We start from the raw sequence: 16,211 nt of genomic DNA, 5'->3' as shown, positions 1-16,211 counted from the left end.
CTGGGAACCTCCTGGAATATTTGTATTTGGAGAAAGTTAAATAAATGCTGAGGGGGGGGGGGGGGGGGGGTCGATGGGGAGGTCCAAAGTAAGATTGCAATTGTTTCTTATGTATTTTAAACAGCTGGTCACTGTCAGCCTTAGTGTGGGGGGGGGGGGGGGGGGGGGGGGGCGGCAGGGGAGGGGGTTTGGGAGGCTGTTCTTGGGTTATGTTTTTTGTATTTGTACATAAATTTTAAAATGTTCAATAAAAATATTTACCAAAAAATATATTTTTGAAGTTAGTTAAAGTTATTTTATTGCTTTTAAATCTTGGGCAACATATTTGGTTCTAAGAAAATTCTGCGGAGTTTACGGGAATGTAAGAGCACATGGATGACCTTGGATGACCACCCCAATGAGAGTTGATGTTCCAATATCCTTACATTGTACCATTACTTTGCTCTGCGAATAATTTTTAATTCAAGTAGTTATGTATGTTATAATAACAGAGAAGGTAAAAGTCACATTGCTGTGTGAGTATTTAACAAATACCAGCACACAGGACAACAAATCTTTGACAAGTATGTACACTTGTTTCCTTAGTAACTACAAAATATAACTGGAGGGCCATTGGCAGTAACCCAAGGCAACACACAGTCATTTGCCTTTCTACATGCTCAGACAGATTTGGTGATGCTGATCTGGGCGTTGTCATGTTTCTCCCATGGCCGTGTAATTTCCTGCAGTGACAGACAGGACAGAATTTAATCACCTTAGGTTATAACATTTTACTGATCCTGCATCTAAATATGAGCCTGCAAGTTACTGTTTTGTGTCCTGCATAAGAGTTTGCATAAGTTTTGGTTTGGCATCCACTGCAGCATTCATTTTCCCACACCTGCTCAAAGTGATCATTCTTCCGGTGAATGAATCAATCGGAGCAACCATTCTATCATGGTCATTTTTCATATGTAAATGTACGTCTCATGAAGTATTCTGCCACGGAGACATTTAGCTCCATGGAGCTGTAATCAATAGCTAGCAATCAGCAGCAAAAACTTTAGTTTGTGTTCTTCACCTAGCTTGGTTTGAGAACACTTCTGGTCAAGTTGCTGCACATTCCCTCACTACAATTCCACCAGAGCTCCGGCTCATGACCTGAAGACTTTCAGATCTCTGGGGCTACTTCTCTTTGGCAGTAAGGAGAATCCCAAGAACTGTTTCATTGTTTAGGATGCCTCTCCGTAGGGAATTAGTTTGGTGTATTCTATTTCTACAAAAGGGGTTTACAATGGCTGACACCAGTCTTGAGCCAATTGAGGATTAGCCACGTAGACCATGTTTCACTGGCTTCTAATGGGAGGGGTTCCTTTGGGTCATTGGACACCTGTGTCTTCATTTGTTGATGTGTTGGGGGTTCCAGAGCACTGGAGGATTGCAAATGTTACACCCAGCAACTACAGGCCATTCAATTTAATCTTGGTGGTCAGAAAGCTTTCATGTGGATTATTTACAGAAAGCTAGCATAGATTTATCAAAGGCAAATCATGTTTAACTAACTTGATTGAGTTTTTGATGAGGTAACCGGGTTGATTAGAGTAAAGGCTATATTAGGGTTAGGGTTACCTGGATGTGATGTACCTGGACTTCCAAAACATGTTTTATAAAGTGCCACACAACAGGCTCGTCAACAAGATCAAAACCGACGGAATTAAAAAGGGAGAGTGGAAGGATGGATATAAAAAGGGAGAGTGGAAGGATGGATATAAAAAGGGAGAGTGGAAAGATGGATATAAAAAGGGAGAGTGGAAAGATGGGTATAAAAAGGGAGAGTGGAAGGATGGATATAAAAAGGGAGAGTGGAAAGATGGATATAAAAAGGGAGAGTGGAAGGATGGATATAAAAAGGGAGAGTGGAAAGATGGATATAAAAAGGGAGAGTGGAAGGATGGATATACAAAGGGAGAGTGGAAGGATGGATATAAAAAGGGAGAGTGGAAAGATGGATATAAAAAGGGAGAGTGGAAGGATGGATATAAAAAGGGAGAGTGGAAGGATGGATATAAAAAGGGAGAGTGGAAGGATGGATATAAAAAGGGAGAGTGGAAGGATGGATATAAAGTTGGGCTGAGGCACAGGAAACAGAGAGAACTGGAGGAAAATATACAGTGTGATTCTATACTGTCAGTACTGGGGCCATTGCTTTTATGATCTTTATTAGTGACCTAGACTTGAGTGTCCAGAGCATAATTTAAAACATTGCAGATGACAGAAAATGTGGAAGTATTGTGAACTGAGGAAGATAGTATAGCCTCCGAGAGGACATAGACACGCGGATAGAATAGGCAGACACATTACAGACGATATTTAATGCAGAGAGGTATGAAGTGATCCATTTTGGTAAAAAGAATGAGGAGGAGCCAAAGGAGGAGTGGTCACTGTCATGGAAGAGAGAGCAATGAAGATTTCCAGGCACTTGATTAAGTTGGGGAAGGTGAGATGGGCACCTCTGCTGGAGAGGATGAATGGAAATTGTAATGCAGAGTGGAAAGGGGTGCAATGGACTCCACTGTTTGATAGCATAGTCAAAGACTCAGGTTCATTTAGAAGCCTCAGCACTGCAGAACATCTTCTCTCCACAACCACTTCTCATGATCTCTTGTACATCCCATTCATTGAGGGGGGAAGGACAGATTTATTTTTGTAGGGAACAATTTCTGCCAACAGAGACTTCAGAGCAAGCACCATCACATCGTATAAGCACCCACTCAATACTGCAGATAAAGCCACCTCAGTTCATCTTCAGACATGCTTCGGTGGGGTGGCATTGCGTGATGAGCACATCACAATTGAGGAGAAGGTGAGAGAGGTATGCTGTGGGCAGTCCCCCTCAGAGGACACTGCCCTGCCCAGCTGTGTCCAAAAGCAGGGCCTTTGGAATCACAAGAAAGAATGCTCCACTTAGACTACAATCACCAAATACGTTCCTGCATGTGAAAGCTCTCCAAGGCTGTGCGGTGCCATGGGCTGAGAATGGAGGAGACCATTCAGCTCACATGCTCTACCTTGGTTCAGGGTTAGAATGGAGATCCTCCATAGAGAGTGATGAACTTCGTGGAAAGGTACATGATACAATACTTGGAGTGGATGCAGGAACTGTGCACTAGCAGCCACAGAACACATGCCAGTCTGCACCATTGACCAATCAGTGGTGCAAGTGATGAAGAGATATTTGGGGGAAGATGTCAATTGTGCTCCAACTGGCCCTCCTCTCACTTTCAGCCATCCAGAGTGCAGCCAAGGGCTGAAGCAATCACCGAGGAGGATAAGTGCCAACCCTCGTGTAAGCATCATCAGCCTCCTTGGCCCCTCTGAATAAACAAGAATTTGTACAGTAGGGCCCAGTGATGGAGGCTGTGAGCTCCCATTCTTTAATGACAAGGCAGGAAAAGAGGTACGAAGTGGAGCCAGTGCTTCATCCCCTTCTAGGCCCATCCCTCTCTGTTCTGGAGAGCGCACACACCACCAGCATGTATGAGGCCTTTACAGGAGTGTACTGAAGGTTGTCCCCAATCAGTCCGGGCTTAGGTACTTTAGCTTCAAAAGCCCACCTCTTTCACTTCCTTGCTAGCAGATGACCAGCATCCATGTGCCTCTATCTTGGGATGAGTAGTCACCTCTTCAAGAGTTTACCCTTGTCCCCTGGAATCAATCTAGCTCATTTGGAAGGGGGAATTAAGAGCTTGATTCCCTGGTTTAGAACTGGTGATGAATTAATAACTGACAGGAAAGCAAATGCACACTTGCAGGAAGCTCTTGCAGAGGTTGCAGACCAGTTGATAACGGAGCAGAAACCCTCTCTGCTGAGTTTCACTGCCTGCTCATTTGGTGCCTTGATGGCCACTTGGATATCATTGCTGTAGCTGGAAGAATCCAGCTATTGAGGTGAGCCCCACTACTCTTTGTGCTTGCAAGATCCTATCTGCTTGGAACTGAATGTCTAGTTCGGCTCTCACAAACAGTGACATGCAGGATGGAGTGCTATGCAGCTGATAATAACATCCCACCAAAGTTTGCAGCTGATTCTTGGAAGGAGCCAGATGTCAAAAATGTCAAGGCCACAGTGACTTTCACAGCTACTGACAGGGTGTAGGCAGTAATGCTCTGGTGTGCGGTCTTCCAGTACAAGAACATAAATCTATGTGAGCTCTACCTGAAAAGCCAGTCTCCTGCAGCACTGGTGGACTTCTCAAGGTAGCAACTTCTTCACCAGTAGTTTTTATTCTGATGGTACAGCCTCTGCGGCTTTCCATCCCCTCATCTTCTCTGCTGCCCACCTCGTGCCCAGAGCTCCGCCTTTGCTGTTGAGGATGCTGTGCCTATTGCCAGCTGCAGCCATCTTTGCACCCGTGTGTCCTTCCAATAATGTCTGGAAGCATGGTTCCCTCTTTATATCCCCGCACAGTGCTAGGAGAGTGAAGCCACCCCCCCCCCCCCCCCCCCACTCCACCACATCTTCAAAGGGGTGCAAGCATGTATTGAGCACTCTCCCCAGAACCTGTGCAGGAACAATGGCACCTATTGCATCTCAAAGTTTTCCTGGTTCTGATTCGAGGTCATCATCGTGAAACATGGGGTGGAATTTTACCTTCGTTTTTTTGCAGAGTGCGGCAGTGGGTGGGAAAAGCGGTGGTGAAGCTGATGGCAGCAACAGCAGCTTTTGCCACCGTATTGTCAGGAACACAGTGCAGGAAACATGAAGGGAAGGGCCCCATGATATCATGCTGGTGGGGCAGCCTCTGATTGAGACTGCCCTGATAGCATCTCCATTTTCTAAAGGTTGGGCGCCATTTTTAAAGGCTGCTCCAGTGCATAAAAGCTAAAATGGTATCGCTCCCACCCCCCCCGCCCCCACACCCAACCCTGGGTACTGCCTGATTATGACCCTCTTCCCCCACTGAGCAATGCACTCACCTGAGCTCCTCCGACAGGTGTGCCTGCCAGGTGCACGTCGTGGGTGACCAGTTGTAATGCAAGGCAGCATAAATGGATTATCTAATGGAAGTGGGGGTGGGATTGACCAGGCTTGGAGGCCTGATGATGACATTCACATTTATTAGAATGGGGTTCCCAACATTCAACTCAGGATTTCATTACATCACTGGGGGGATGCCAGGGACAGTCGTGGCGAGACTTCCCACCAACATAAAATGCGATTTGGGTCTTTCTCGTGATTTCCTGCTCCCCTCACCAAACCCACCTGAAGGGAATGGGAGTGGAAAATCCTGGCCATTAACTTTGTTTTCCTCTCACCACTGGTGCCTCCTGCTTGGTGAGGGTTGCAGGCATTTTCTTTACATTTCAGATCTCCAGCATCCGTGGTATTTTGCTTTTTCTACAGAAAAGGGTGGATGGGAGACATTATGGAAGGCTTTGGTGTATTGGTAGAGATGTCAGAAAGTCAAGCTGTAAAGTCACAGAGTCCCGCACTAACCTGGCACAGGGCTCTGCAGAACTTAGAGACCATTCTTTCAACATGGATGCGGTGGCCAACTATTATCACACTTACCGACCAAACCACAATACAGCATTTGTTGGCCGATGCCATCTATTGCTGCAGGCAAAGTATTTTCGGTACTTTCTGTTTTTATTTCAGATTTTCAGCATTCACAATATTTTGCTTTTCTATTACTAAAGCTTTGCACAAAGATGATTAGTTAACATCTGTATACAAAAGGGCATGTTTTGATTCAGAATTTTTATCTAGTGTTGGCGTTTATTTTTACCTTGTGACCAAACACGGTGGTGGCCAGTGCCAGAGAAAGGTAAATTGTAGGACTGTTCATAAATGGAGAATTGGGGTTCTATATTCTACTCTTGCAATCGGATGACAGGCTGGCCAGAAAATGGTTTTGGTAGTTGCCTTCTCCCCTTTTCCTTCTGCTCCTCAGCTGCCCACCATTTCCCTGGTGGCAAGGGCTGTGCCCTCATGATGGCGATATTATGGTGTATGCAGCAGACATCCATAAATCTTGACACCCACTGTGCTGAGTGCTGCAGGGTTCCTTCAGACTGCCCCATGCAGTGGAAGCTTTGCTTCAGCATGCCGATGGTTTGCTCTATCACATTTCATGTTACAGGAAGGCTTTCATCATATGCACGCGTGTGTGAATTGCGCACTAGAGTCAAAACCCTGTCATAATTTCACCAGTAAAAAACATAGTCCCAGATGACCATAGGCTGCTTTCCCCTTTTGAGGAGGAGAGCTGACTGGTGGTGATTTAACCTGAGGGTCACCACACCTCAGGCGAGGGGCAAGGTTGAGAAGGCCTTCATGAATAATCTCAGCCGATACGGGAATTGAACACACATTTCTGGCCTCACTCTGCATCACAAACCAGCTGGACAGGAAACTGAGATAAACCTCTGTTGCTGAGAGCCCTTCTCCATCTCCTCCAGCAGCCTATCCTGCTATGTGTGCTTCACTTGTGCCGGCTTCACTATCTAACTCTCTATTCCCAGATTCTTTTTAAAATGACATCAAATTTTTCATCTACCTTTGAAGTCTGCTGCCCACTTTAGATCTAGTTACTGCAAATGGCTCTTGAACTTTGTTTACTCTTCCTTGAATTTTTTGGGGGATTCAATTTGTATTCATTTTTAAACATTTTACGTTAGCATAGTGGTTAGCACTGTTGCTTCACACCACCAGGGACCTGGTTCGATTTCCAGCATCGGTCACTGGCTGTGCGGAGTCTGCACGTTCTCCCCGTGTCTGCGTGGGTTTTCTCCAGGTGCTCCGGTTTCCTCCCACAGGTCCTGAAAGACGTGCTGTTAGGTGAATTGGCCATTCTGAATTCTCCCTCAGTGTACCTGAACAGGTGCTGGAATGTGGCGACTAGGGGCTTTTCACAGCAACTTCACTGCAGTGCTAATGTAAGCCTACTTGTAACACTAATAAAGATTATTAGATTTCATAGAAAAGAATATAGAAGACGTGAACCGTAACAAATATTCTTTAACTTTTAAAAAAAATTTAGAGTACCCCATTCATTTTTTCCCAATTAAGGGGCAATTTAGCGTGGCCAATTCACCTATCCTGCACATCTTTTGGGTTGTGGGAGCAAAACATGGGGAGAATGTGATGTGCAACCGAATATGGCATACGACTCTCACCTCCACTACATCCCCCCCCCCACCCCCCCCGATAAACAAGTAAACCCAGCTTCCCCCCTTAAACTCTAGCTGTGACAAATTCTTTGAAATATACTATGAACGGTCACCATCTTCGATAAAACACCTTAATCAAACCTCTCAAGGTGTACTTGACCTTCGAGGTGCACAAACTCCATCAAATTCCAAAGTCCAAAGATGTGCAGGTTAGGTGGATTGGCCATGATAAATTGCCCTTAGTGTCCAAAATTGCCCTTAGTGTTGGGTGGGGTTACTGGGTTATGGGGATAGGGTGCAGGTGTTAACCTTGGGTAGGGTGCTCTTTCCAGGAGCCGGTGCAGACTCGATGGGTTGAATGGCCTCCTTCTGCACTGTAAATTCTATGATAAATCAGCGAGCCATGCCAAAGCCTTCGGCGGCCGCGCTGGAAAACGGGGTTGGCATCATGGAGAGCCCACCCCATATTTCTCCTTTAACTCCTCCACCTACTCTAATCCTCTCTCCTTCCAAGCACTAAATGTGACATCCATCCGTGCCAGCTTGAATAAGTGATTGGCACAGATGTGAGCCAGCCATGAGGCTCCTCTCAATCCCAAATGTTGGCAGAGCTGCCTCCAAATATTTAGCATGGCCACCACCACTAGATTTGTTGAATATATTGTTGGCGACACCGGGTGTAGCGCCGTTACCAACGTTCCCAAGCTCGTCTCCCTAATGGACTCTGAACCAATCCCTACCCAGAGGGGCCGCGGGTCCCACACCATCCCAACACTTTCTCCGCATTAGCTGCCCAATAGTAATATAACAAATTTGGCAGCACGAGGCCCCCTGCCTGTCTCTCCCAATGAAGCACCCCCCTTCGAAGCCTCGGGACTTTGCCCGCCCAGATTAATCCCGTAATAAGTCGGTCTATCTCTTGAACAAACAGTTGGGGCAGAAATATCGTGAGGCATTGGAACATAAACAGGAATCTAGGCAATATGTTCATTCTAACCGACTGAACTTGACCCGCCAACGATAACAGGAGGCTGTCCCACCTCTGCAGGTCTGCCTTGACCCTCCTCACCAAGCTCGTATAATTCAGCTTCCGTAACCGTGCCCACTCTCCCAACACCAAGACCCAGAGGCTGGCCAATCGAGATGGCAACCCCCTCAGACTAGATCCCCCCGCCCCGCTGCTCCAGCCACAAAACATTCACTTTTCCCTATATTCTGCTTATACCAAAGAAAACCCCAAATCACTGCAAAATTTCCATGATGTTCCCAATAGATATCTCCAGATCCCTTCTGTATAACAGCAAATTGTCAGCATATGATACCCTGTTCTCCCCCCCTTTCCTCCCAACTATTACATTCCATTCCTTCGAGGCCCTTAATGCCATAGCCAATGGCTTAATTGCCATTACAAACAGTAAAGGAGACATCCTTGCCTCGTGTCCTGATATATTTTTTATAAATTTAGAATACCCAATTCATTTTTCCAATTAAGGGGCAATTTAGCATGTTCAATCCACCTAGCTTGCACATTTTTTGGGTTGTGAGGGCGAAACCCATGCAAACACGGGGAGAATGTGCAAACTCCACACGGACAGTGACCCAGAGCCGGGATCGAACCTGGGACCTTGGCGCTGTGAGGCTGTAGTGCTAACCCACTCAGCCACCGTGCTGCCCTTCGTGCCCTGATATAACCAAAAGGTCTCAGAGATCATATTGTTATTACAAACATTCACAAACGGTAGCACATACAGCAGCCGCATCTAGGACACAAATCCTGGACCCAGCCCAAATTTCTCCGATAATATAAAGAGGTATCCTCACTCTAACTGGTCAAACGCTTTCTCTGTGTCCAGGGATGCAATAATCTCCAGTAGAGGATTGGTTGCAGGGATAAGCACCACATTAAGCAACTAACGCATATCGCCAACAGCCTACGCCCTTTCACGAACCCAGTCTGATCTTCCCCCATCAATTCTGGGAGACCTAATTCCAGACTTACTGCCAACACCTTGAATTCTTCTGAACAATACATTTTGTTCACTTAACTTCTGTCACCTGAAACATTCCTTCTGTCCCAATTCACTGGTTATCTGGACTGTATCTTGTTCCTTAGGAAGCTTGCATCTTTGCAACTTCCTTGTCCTGTCCAGCTTCTTGTGGCAGAGTTGAGTTGTATTCACTCCTCAGCGTCCTATCACAAACTGCTCTCAAATTAGCTGAACTAAAACTTAAAATGTTTTTTTTTAACCTTCCAAGGACCTTCAGTTGCTGAGCAATGGCCACTTTTATTTATTATTCATACAGTCACCTTTTCTAAACACAATAGAAACCCGGTTGGAACTTAGCCGACCCCCATACATATCTATAGGTTTTGTCCCTCCAGCCACAGAAACATGACATTGAAATACACTTAAAATTGTACCTTATATTTACAATACAAATATCAATCCCCTAAAATGACTTTTGTTTTCCTAACACACAGAACTCACTGTAAATTGTAGCCACTTTAAGAAACAAGCAAACTATTATATTTAAGAAAGTCAGTTGGTTTTAAAATAGAACTGGAATAAACCTTTACTCAGTCTGACATTTATTTACAGAATGAAACATTACAAGCATACACCTCATTACATAACTACACCAGTTTCAGTGGGTGTCTCTCTTTATCTGCTCAGGATCACTAACACCTGCAAGAATGTCGACAAAATTATGAGTAACATAAACAGAGTGGATAGTCAGAGGCTTTTTCCAAGGGTAGAGGGGTCAATTACTAGAGGGCATAGGTTTAAGGCTGAAGGGGCAAGGCTTAGAGGATATGTACGAGGCAAGTTTTTTTACACAGAGGGGAGTGGGTGCCTGGAACTCGCTGCCAGAGGAGGTGGTGGAAGCAGGAACAATAGTGACGTTTAAGGGTCATCTTGACAAATAGATGACTGAGATGGGAATAGCGGGACACGGACCCAGGAAGTGTAGAAGATTTTAGTTTAGATGGGCAGCATGGTTGGCACATCTTGGAGGGCCGAAGGGTCTTTTCCTGTGCTGTACTTTTCTTTGTTCTTTGTTCTAGGTTCTCTTCCAGGTCACACATCTTCCTGACTTGGAACTATATTGCCGTCACTTTTGCTGGGTCAACATCCTGGAACTCCCTTCCTAACAGTACTGTGTGTGTTCTTCTAATACATGGATTGCAGTGGTTCAAGAGGGCTGCTCACCATCACATTCTCAAGGGCAATTAGAGGTGGGCAATAAATGCTGGTCTCGCCAGCGACGCCCACATCCCATGAACAAATTTTAAAAATGAATGTCCAATTAACCCAATTGGTAGCCTCCACCTACATATAATTAAACACAATTGATCTACAATTAACACAAATGCTTCTACAGTCGTTGCAACAGCCAGTCAGCAAATAACTTTAAAGTTGCTGATCTCTTTACACAGCACTAGTTGGTTGTCCTTCCCCCTGCTGAATGCATATGACCTTTCATCGGAATCGGGATAAGTTTGAGACACAATAAGTGTTAAACAAGTGAAAGGAGGAAGGGTGGATAAAAGGACAAAAGTGAAGGCCTGTCTTCAATCTTTAGCTCACAGGGCTAATCACTGGCTTTGAAAGCAGACCAAGGCAAGCCAGCATCACAGTTCGATTCCTGTAACAGCCTCCCCGAACAGTTGCTGGAATGTGGTGACTAGGGGCTTTTCAGTAACTTCATTTGAAGCCTACTTGCGACAATAAGTGATTTGCATTTCATTTCATTTTCAATCTGAGACAGAGAGGTTGCAGGAATTGGTAGCAAGAATACACATCAGTATTCATTGCTTATCCCTAATTACCTGTGAAAAGATTAGCCACCTTCTTAAGTCTCTGCAGCCCAGGTAGGTACACCCACAGTGCTGTTAAGAAAGGGAGTTCAAGAAGTTTGACCCAAGCCGATGAAAGAATGGCAATATGTCTTCTAATGAAGATGGTATTTGACTTGAGAGGGAACTGTCATGTGATGGTGTTCCCATCCACCTCATGCCCTAGTTTTTCTAGGTGGTCAAGTTTGTGGGTTTGAAAGGTTCTGTCAAAGAAGCCTTGGTGTATTGCTGCAGTACATCCTGTAGTGCAAGCCATGGTACACCAGTATGGAGGGAGCAAATGCATAAAGTGGTAGATTTAGGGCCAATCAAGTGGCTGCTTTTCCTTGGATGGTGTTGAGCTTATTGAATGTTGTTGGAGGTGCACTCATGCAGGCAAGTGGAGTATTCCATCACACTCCTGACATGTGCCTTGTAGATGGTGGAAAGGCTTTGGGGAGTCAGGATGTGAGTTCCTTGCTGCAGAATATCTAGCCCCGACTTGTTCTCAGTATATATGTGGCTCATCCAACTATGTATCTGCTCAATGATAATAATGATGGTGGTGTGTCAATGATAATAATGCTGTTGAATGGCATGAGGAGTTGGTTTGATTCTCTCTTGTTGGAAATGATCATTATCTTGCACTTGTGTGGCTTGACTTTTACTTGCCACTTATCAGCCCAAGTCTAAACCCTGTCCAGATCTTGCTGCCTATGTGCACGGAAACTTCATGTTCTGAGGAATTGTGAATGTGACTGAACATTGTGCAATCATTGGCAAACATTTCCATTTCTGACCTTATGATGGAAGGAAGGTCATTAATGAAGTAGAAGATGGTTGGCTTAGGACACTACCCTGAGGAACTCCTGCAGTGATACCCTGAGACTGAGCATGATTCGATTGCAACAACCATACCGTCATCCTTTTTGTTTTGCATGACTCCAGCCATCAGAGAGTTTTTCCCTGACGACCACAGATTCCAATTTTATTAGAGTTTCTCAATGATGTTACCTTGATTTCAAGGTCAGTCATGCTCACCTCACCTCCAGAATTTGGCTCCTTTGTCAATGTTTGGACCAAAGCTGAAGGGAGGCACTAAGTTGAGTGAGTGGTCTTGGCGGAACCCAAATTGAACTTGGATGAAAAGGTTATTGCCGAGTTAGTGCCACTTGATAGTGCCATTGATGACAGCTTCCATAATTTTACTGATGTTTGAGTGTAGGCTGATGAAGCTGGAATTGGCTGGATTGGATTTGTTTTGCATTTTCATAGACAGGATATGTCTGGGCATTTGTCCACTTTGTTGAGTAGATGCCAGTGTTGCAGCTATACTGGAGAAAGTTGGTTGGAAGTGCAGTTAGTTTTGGAACGCATGTTTTCCATACCAGAGCCAGGTCTTGTTGGAGCTCATAGCCGTGTGCTCAGCTACATTAAGCTTGACTTAGAAAAATGAAGAGAGGTCATACAGAGCAGAACAAGCTGCTAGAAGAGGGAGGAGGTGGTGGGAAGCAAGGCTCTTAGCAGCATGCTATATTTGCTGAATGTATTTAGGTAGCAAATCTTCTATCTCAACGTCACTGTCACATCCTAAGACATGAATGAGATCATAAACTGTTTAAATCAATCCTTTCTTTTTTGTTTATTTACAAAGGTAGACTTTGCTGAATCAAAATATGGCTATTACAGGTCACAAGTTAGATACAGTTTCCACAAAGTTTCAGCAGTAGTTACAAGATAAAAGCTCAACCCTCATTCTTGTTGAACCCCATTGTGAGGACACATGACAATCAACGAAAATGACGATCTATCTCCCCAGCCTGGTTCTATACCAAAGGATGAGCCATTGAAATTCATTATATCTGCAGAGATGATAACTATCTTACCCTAAGATGAACAATGGATTTTGACCGGTAGCATTATACCTGCTTGTTAGCCTGCAACAGACTCATTAATGGCAACATCACATATTAGTGCATGGCCTTTGAAAAGTTTTAATATCACATTTCTAGACTCGCAACTCTGTCTGCTGTTTAACTCCAGCTTGCAAACATCACAGCAGGGCTGTGGGCTGACCAAAAGCTTACATCAAGTCTAAGCCTCTTTGAAGCATGTTTCTCTGGAAGATTCCTGCCATTTCCCGCTGAACAGATCACGTCTCTGTATACCATCTCATCTCACTCCATTACCATCAACTTTAAAGGAGTTTTGAAACTTCTGCTTCAGCTAGCAGAACCAGCCTGAAAACTAACTGAAAACTACCAAATGTTACAGCTATAACTACGACCTCAAATAGGACAAGTATAGTATTGCCTGTGCTGTCAAAGTGACTGCAGGGTCTTTCTTTATGTGTCTCCTTCCAGATGTAAACACCATCTTGCGTTTGGCAAAACACTGCTATTTAAGGGAGGTCACTGATCTCATAGAAATGGAGATACAGTTTCATTTCATTCTCCCTTGCCAGAGAAAGACAGACTGAGCATGAGTGTTTCCATGCATTCTAGACTTCCCCAAGTTGCAGAGTACTATTGACTGCATGCACATTGCTTTGCTTGAGTCTGATATGAACTTGACTATTTTCAATGGGTGAACATCCACAGATAACTCATTGTACAGATGAATTACTGTTTCCTGGCAGTAGACCCAATTCCTTCATTCTCCTTCTGTTTCCGTGCCATCTCTATTTGAATTACCATGGCAAGTCAAAGACTGTTTCCTGAATGATAAGGATTATCTATTCATAAGCTGGATCATGGCTCAAGTATGGAACCCGTATGCATGTGTACAGGAGGCCTACATTGAGAGCTATGCTGCCATAAGGAACATTGTATAAAACCCCATCGTTGCCTTCATGTTATGCATCCTCTGTGGGGCTGTGCAGGAAGGCTATCATCCTGAGAGAGGACTACAGGTTTGTACTCCAGGGAAGCACAGCCAGTCTCCTGTGATAGTACCTAAGCAATCCTACTGATCTTTGAAGAGTGGATTAGTGGACTGCTGTGATGTCCTGGAAAGCCCTTTGAACAGAGGTGTCCAGAATCATGACAGTAGCAGTGTGAACGTCCAGCGCAGTACTCAGACCTATGATGGAAGCTGTATTTGATTCATCTAGTTGTGACATTGGCCATCAGATATTACATCATGGTGGATTACACAGTGTGCTGATGGAGATGACAACTGTTCCATATTGGAAAGGATTGGCTCCAAGGTCTATGCAAAGTTGTTGCCGATTTATCTCTACTACTAGATCTATACTCTGGCTCTGCACCAATTAGGGTAATAAGTGAATTTGCCTCCTTTCTAAATTGTCTATGTCCGAATGCTTAGAGTCGCCAGGTATCAAATGATACCACCATAAGTTTCAACCGGCTATCGATCAAAGAACCGAACACCAGTTAGTTAGTTCAAGGTCAACGGTACTTTATTGACATACAATCAATGATGCAACATAAACACTACTAGTTAACCACACCTATTACTAAGACAACCTGTACTTAACTTCGGGCACCCGGTTTAGGTCAGGAAAACAGTGTCTGCTGTTCAATTCTGGATCTCTTGGTTCGAAGGGGTAACTGCTGCTCAGTTGGGCTCGTCCTTCTGCTAGTGGGCGTTGAACTCGAACTTGCTTCTGGTGTTGCTGCAGTTGGCAATGGCCGTGACCAGGGTACAAAGGCCAAAAGAGAGCGAGCATATGGCGAACTCTTCCTTTATACTGGGGGGGGGGGGGGGGGGGGCTTTCGCGCTCTTTTTGGCGGTCCTTCGATTTGGGCCTTACTAATTGGGTAATCCCTGATCACTCTGTTTGATTCCTTAGCCAATAAGTGAGCGAGGATCTGGATGACCCCGTTGTTCATAATCTGAAAACCTTAGTGCTCACTCTCTTGTATGTTCAGCCACTGTTCAAGCCCAAGGGCAGCACGGTGGCACAGTGGTTAGCACTGGGACTACGGGGTTGAGGACCTGGGTTCAAATCTCAACCCTGGATCACTGTCCATGTGGTGTTTGCACATTCTCCCTGTGTTTGCGTGGGTTTCACCCCCAAAACACAAAGATGGTGCTGGTTAGGTGGATTGGCCACGGTAAATTGCCCCTTAATTGGAAAAAAAATTATCTCAGCCCAGAAGACTTTTGATGAGAAACTTCCTGCAGCAAAAGACATCTCCACTTTAAGAGGTGCAGGATCTGTTTAAGAGTTAATATCAGGCTCCCTGATCTTGGGTGCAGTCAATGAAAAGCATGGGAACAACTGGCTGCACATTGCAATAATTTAAAAGAGCATGAAATTTATTCTGTCTGTAACACATAGAACTCCACAGGTTACTGCAATTCCTGTGTCAGTTTCTTGGGGGGGGGTTAGCCAATCTCTCCTTCATATTATTTAAATGCTTTAAGTCATGAACATAACAAACACAGGAGTAATCTCTCGCCGTTAATGATCTTTTCTCTCGCGAATTTGTTTGCCTGCGTGGCTACCTGCACCTCTTGGCCCAAATCTTGACGCATTGGTCCCAAAATATCTTCTGAAATTGCGAAGGTTTCTATTGAGGTTAATTTTAAAATACCTGTTTATCATCTTCAAGGGATTACAAATGAGGGAGTCTAAAATAAGGGTTTGACTTCCTAGATAGTCAATTTGAAAACACACTGCTGTACAGTATTTCTAAATATAACTTTTCTCATTATATCTTGAATAATTTAAAGTACAGTATCTGAACTAAAGTATGTAGTGGTTATTAAATAACATTTCTTCATTCTTTGCCCTGTTGCTCGGAGTCTAGGCCTTCGGGATTAGAAACCTTGTCCAGTGATTGGTGAGGTGAGCATCACTAGCGCAAGGCTATTTCACACACAGCTCACAGGCCTGGTCCAATTTATGGGCTCCCACTATTTGGCCATTGGGGTTTGAAGCCCAGCCTTTTATTTGCTTGAACGTGTGCATCATTTTCTACACAGGTTAGCTTCAGCTGTAATATTTTTCTTTCATTCCCTTCCATACTCTCCCCTCCCTTCTTTCTCTTCTCTAAATCTGTGATAACTATAAATATGTGAGACCTCCAAGGAATCACCCCATTTATTTTCTCTAGATCCCTATTTATTCATTCAACATTCTGTGTTTAATATGCAATTGATTGCAAATATACCTTCTGTTAGCTTTTTTCCAGAAAATTCAATTCACAACAATGATCTGATGAGGAAACACTGTTTCCCACTGATTCCCCGC

Source organism: Scyliorhinus canicula, chromosome 2, assembly GCF_902713615.1.
Source record: "Scyliorhinus canicula chromosome 2, sScyCan1.1, whole genome shotgun sequence".
Lineage (NCBI taxonomy): Eukaryota > Metazoa > Chordata > Chondrichthyes > Carcharhiniformes > Scyliorhinidae > Scyliorhinus > Scyliorhinus canicula.
The sequence above is the reverse complement of the archived record's forward strand: the minus strand, read 5'-3'. Positions refer to the sequence as shown.